The sequence below is a fragment of the Prionailurus bengalensis genome, chromosome A2 (assembly GCF_016509475.1).
Source record: "Prionailurus bengalensis isolate Pbe53 chromosome A2, Fcat_Pben_1.1_paternal_pri, whole genome shotgun sequence".
Classification (NCBI taxonomy): domain Eukaryota; kingdom Metazoa; phylum Chordata; class Mammalia; order Carnivora; family Felidae; genus Prionailurus; species Prionailurus bengalensis.
The window spans coordinates 13,145,057-13,151,056 of NC_057348.1; positions in this window are offsets into that span (position 1 = coordinate 13,145,057).

Consider the following 6,000-nt stretch of genomic DNA (forward strand, 5'->3'; position numbering starts at 1 on the left):
CTAACCCACACATTTTCTCCAGGAGGCACATCCCTGCCTTCTTGCGTGTGGGGACATTAGGTAGCACGAAGCACTACACGTGGGGACATTTTTATTTTTAAGTTTATTTATTTTGAGGGGGGCGGGGAAAGGCAGAGACAGAGGGGGAGAGAGAATCCCAAGCTGCCTCTGCCCTGACAGCGCACAGCCAAGTGCAGGGCTTTAACCCCCCAACCATGAGGTCGTGACCTGAGCCAAGTCCGAGGCCCCGATCAGGCGCCTTGGGGGCTTTCTTAAACAACAAAGTTGCCGATGAAAAAGCACAACGATGTGAAAAACCTGCCACTAGGTAGACCACAAAAAGGCCACCTGTTTACTGTCTGAGGGGCGAAACAAGACGCCAGAGTGTCACCACGTTCCGCCTCAGCTGGGAATGGGTCCCCCAGTGATTCAAACTCCCCCCCCCCCCCCCCCCCCCCGCCGCCAACCCGCTCTGTGCGGTCCTTGAATGGCCGCAAAATGCCGCAAGTATTGGCTGGGGGGTGGGGTACAAGTGAATTTCAGCCAGTAGAACTCACAAATACGGAATCCCTGAAGAATAGGCTGGACCCATTTGTTAAACGAATAGCCCCAGACTAACACCATTTTCTCCCACATCCGTGCTCCTTCCTTTAATGCTCTGTCTTCCCTAGGTCCCCACAGCTTCCGGGTGGCCCAGGTCCTGCTGCTGTCAGGAACATCCCCAGATCTCTGTGGCTTCGAAAGGCTAAGGCTTAGTTTTCATTCATCCCACGGGCCCATGGCAGAGCAGCCCCAGACTCGGCTGGTCACAGTCCCTGAAATCCGCCTGAAGGGGCTGCCACCATCCCCTGGTGACACTGGGGGGCGGACTCCAAAAGGTCTTGCACCATCAGTTAAATGCCCGGGCCTGGAAGTGCCTTTGTCAAAGTTCTGCTCACGGGTCATCGGTCAGAACGCGCCCCACTGGGCCCCCAGAAGGGTTGTGCCACCCACTTTTTTTTAAAATAACTTTTTTTTAATGTTTATTTTTGAGACAGAGAGAGAGAGACCAAGTGCGAGTCGGGAGGGGCAGAGAGACAGGGAGACACAGATTCGGAAGCAGGCTCCAGGCTCTGAGCTGTCAGCACAGAGCCCGACGCGGGGTTTGAACCCACGAACCGCGAGATCATGATCTGAGCTGAAGCCGGAGGCTTAACCGACCGAGCCACCCAGGCGCCCCTGTACCCCCCACTTGTACCCCCTGTCCTGGGGGTCTGAGGGGAGAGACAGCAAGCTGTCCCGGAGAGGTGGGCGAGGGGAAACCGTAAAATGTGCCCCCTCCCCCATACACTTCATCTGCCTTGGGAAAACTAGGCCTTTGGTCGAAGACATCTCCCCACCTCTCCCCTCTCTGGGCACAGACAGCACCTGCCAGGTCCCGCCCAGGCTGCTGTGGCGCCGGCCGTGGAATCTGATCTGCCCGGGAAGTAAAGGCTGTTTGTTCTCCCTGGTCGCCTTCTTGGCCATCCTGAAACCAGCTTCAGATCACTTTCCAGGGCATCCGCGGGTGACCAGGGGCCCCCCAGATGAGCCGTCCTGGCCTAGGATCCAACTGGGCTTGCTGTCATTGCTAGGCCAATGACCCTGCAAAATTCCAACCCTCTGGGCCCCACAGGGCCTCAGGGGCCTCAGCCTGGGGAAGGTCCAGGAGAATCGCCATGGAGCCCACCCACCCACTCCTGACTTGGGCCACATCGATCCTGACTGCTATGGCTGAGCTCACATCTTGGGCTACAGAGAAGGGAGCCAAAGCTTTATCCTTCCTGCCCAGGCACTGAGACTGAGGCGTCACAGGGCAAGATGAGGTCCCAGCTGCACTGCTCACTAGCTGGTGACCCTGAGCTGTGGCTTAACCTCTCTATACCTCAGTTTCTCCATCTTTCCAATGGCAATCTCAATGGTCCTTACCTCTCAAAGGTCCTTACCTTACCTGCCCCAGGGATCGAACCCATGAACCGGGAGATCATGACCTGAGCTGAGATTTCATTGCTAGAGTTCATGGTATGGATGTACCAGTCTGGTCACCTGTTGATGAGCACGTGGGTTGTCTCTCATTCGTGGCCACTGAGCAAAACTACTCCGAGCACTGTTGTACGTGTCTTTTGAGGAACACAGTCATTCCCATTGTGCAGATGCCCTGAGTGGAGATTGTGGGTGGTAGGCGAGGCCTGGGTTCATCTTCAGCAGATACAGCCAAGCAGATGTCCGAGGCTCTTTGGACCAACGCACCCCCTCACTCACAAGGAATGAGAGTTCCAGTGACTCCGTGTCTTCACCAACACTTGGCACTGTCCGACTTCGGCTCAGGTCATGATCTCACGGTGCGTGGGTTCGAGCCCCGCGTCGGGCTCTGTGCTGACAGCTCGGAGCCCGGAGCCTGCTTCGGATTCCGTGTCTCCCTCTCTCTCTCTGCCCCTCCCTCACTTGCACTCACTCTCTCTCAAAAATAAAGAAATAAACATTAAAAAATAATATGCTCATAAATTGTTTTTTTGTGTGTGGGGAGGGGGGATACGCCCCTTGCTGTGCTGAGCCATTTCCTTCAAGGTGGCCTCTGGCCTTCCATTCTAAATGTCACCAGCACAGAGGACGCCAGCTGCATTCTGCCACTTTCAGCAGATTGCGTGTGCAGAAGAAGTGAAGGAGGGAGACCAGTTGCTGCCTCAAGGGGACAACGGTGATGCCTGTGTGAGTCAGGCATGGTGTTTGGCACATGGTGGGCATCTAAATATCAATAGTTCTTCTCATCCAGAGATAGCATGGTTAAGTGCTTTCGGTATCCCTCTCCCGCCCCACTCATGCCTACTGTTGCAAAAATGCAACACAGCTCAAGCAGATGCTGTCTGTGCCCCCCCTCCCATCCATCCCATCCATGTTCCTCTCCACATGATGAATGTCACTCGCAGCAATTATCTGCAACCTTGCCTGGGGTTTGTGTGGCCACAGGTGTCCAGCTGGTGCATAGGGAAGACCAGAAGTATGAGGGGTTAATCTCTCTCTAAGCAATGCCTGATGGTGGTCAGAGGATAAGCACCCCAGCCCTGATCCCTTGTGTTGGGACCACTCTGCTGGGTGTGCTCTATGCTGTCTGCCAGAGTTCCCCAGCAGGAGGGAACCCTGGTTGCCACCCCCCCCAACCCCGGGCACTGTGTCCTCACTGGTGCCCCTGAAGGGCTCTGGGACTTCCTGGCGTAACCTCCCACATAAGCAAACCACATCCCCCAAATGATCTCAAGGTGTGATTCTGAGGATCCCAATCCAAGGCTACGTCTTTGAGAGACGTTGTCCACACGCTAAGTCCCTCCGGGATGCCAACCACTGCTTTTGTTTGCGTGGTCTGTGAAATGAATGGAGACATCGATACCCTTTCTGATTTGGTCCTCACAGCTGTTTGGTGGAGTGGAGGTTACCTGATTTTATAAAAAAAAAAAAAATTGTGTTAATGCTTATTTGATTTTGAGAGAGAGAGAGAGAAACAGAGCATGAGTGGGGGAAGGGCAGAGAGAGAGAGAGGGAGACGCAGAATCCGGAGCAGGCTCCAGGCTCCAAGCTGTCAGCACAGAGCCTGACGTGGGGCTCGAACCCACGCACCGCGAGATCATGACCCGGGCCGAAGTTGGCTGCTTAATTGACTGAGCCACTCAGGCGCCCCCAAGGTTACCTGATTTTATAAAGAAGGAAACTGAGGTTGCAGGCTGCATGACTGTTCGCTGGGCCAGATCTGTCCCAGTTCCTGGAGCACCAAACCCTTATCGGCTACCCAGGACACAGAGCAACCTGAGCATCTGGTTCCAGCCCCGGGACAACCTGATTCCGGCTGAGATACGAGGACGCTTGGCGCCCCTTCCAGGGCACGGCTGGCAAGGGGGGCACATTTCGTCCGGGCTGTGGGCATTGTTCCCAGCCGGCCTTCTGAGCCGGAACCTTGCATAGCTTCCCAAGAGGATGAGCAGGGGTCAGACTGGGATGAGGCTCGCAAGCTCGTGGGGTGCAACGTTCAAGGAGCTCGTTTTAGTTCAGAGGCCCATCTGCTCCCGCAGGAGGCCTGAGAGCAAGTGCCTCCTTAATTATTATTTTTTTAATTGGGGTGAAATTCACATCACACAGAACTCGCCATTTGAAAGCGGACAATTCAGTAGCATTTCGTGCACTAAGATCGTGCAGCCATCACCACTGTCTAGTTCTAGAACATTTTTTTTTCTTTTTTAATGTTTATTTATTTTTTGAGAGAGAGAGAGAAAGAGAGACAGAATGTGAGCGGGGGAGGGGCAGAGAGAGCGGGAGGCACAGAATCCGAAGCGGGCTCCAGGCTGTGAGCTGTCAGCACAGAGCCCGACACGGGGCTCGAACTCATGAACTGAGAGATCATGACCTGAGCTAAAAGTCAGACGCTTAACCGACTGAGCCACCCAGGCGCTCCTAGTCCCAGAACATTTGTATCACCCGGAAAGGAAACTCTGTCCTCACGAGCAGTTAGCAGCATTCTCTTCCTCCAACCACTCGTCTGTCTCTACGGATCTGCCTGCTCTGGACGTTTCCTATGCATGGAATCACACACTGTGTGGCCTTTTGTGTCTGACTTCTTTCCCTCAGCGTGATGTTTTCACGGTCATCCACCTTGCAGTGCTGTGTCAATGCTTCGTCCCTTCTTATGGCTGAGTAAATACTCCATTGTATGGATCGATCATATTTTTTTACCCACTTACCTGTTGAGGGACACTTGGGTTGTTTCTACCTTTTGTGACTAGTGCTGCCGTGAACATGTTTGCGAAAGAGTTTGTTGGAATCCCTGTTTTCAATTCTTTTAGGCCTCCAATTTTGCACCCACACCCCGGTCCTTGCCCTGGGGACGAGGCTGAGGGGTCCAGCTTCTGGTTCCCCCGCCCGCTGCAGATGAGGCACTCCTCCCTGGCAGACAGCTGTGGTCCTCCGTCCTCTGCTCCTCTCCCACCCTCTCGGAGCCCTCGGGGCCTGCCCCATTCCAGGGGATTCTCCGAAACCGCAGTTCCCAGGGTTTCTCGGTCACCTGCTCTGGCCTGGAGCCCACTGTGAACTTCCAGCCATCGCCACCACGTGGCCTCACAGCCTGGGCCTCGGTCTTCCCATCTGCAAGTGGGGTTGTCCTGAAGATTCACCGAGGCCAGGAAAGTGCCTGGCATGTGCCCGCAGAACCAGGCTTGTGAGAAGGATGGGACACTTATTCTTTTGTTTGTTTGTTTTTTAAAGTAAGCTCTATGCCCAACGTGGGGCTTGAACTCACGACTCCAAGATCAAGAGTCACATGCTCTACTGACAGCCTGTCAGGGGCCCCAACATTTATTCTGGTTTTATCTTCACTGATATTTATCATGCTCCCCGAGAACCTATGTTCCTGGCTACCCCACATGTCAGGCACCCTGTGGAATGTTCGTGTGTGTTCTCTCCCCACTCCCCCAGCAAGGAGATGTTCTGTGCAGCTTCCTGGCGGCTCTGGGAGGTGGCAGCCAGAGTCAGTGGGCCACCTGGGTCTGGGTATATCTGATCAGCAGGGTCCCTGCCAGGGTCACGCTTGGGGACTAACCGCCTCCCCCGCCCCCCGCCGCCACCGCTGGGTGCTGTCACCTCTCTGACCTTTGGAAAGGGCCCTAGGGAGGCTTTAAGCCACTATGTGGCTGAGTCACCTCTACTCCGAGAGCCTTGGAGTACCTCTGTGGTCCAGGAAGGGACATATTGGGAGAATTCTGGGGATATCTGTCCATCTGGGTTCGGGATGAAGGCCAGGCATCCCTACCCCCCCCCCCCCCGGTGAAATTTACATACATGAGGATTTGTGGGACCTGGGTCCCTGACTGAGGTCTACAAGGAACATACCCTTGCTCCCCACTTCTGCCTCCTCACCCCACTCCTGTCACTCCATCCATCACCCCGGGCCTGGGCTTGGCCACACAGCATGTTTGGATGTGGCTCAAGTGACAAAGGAGA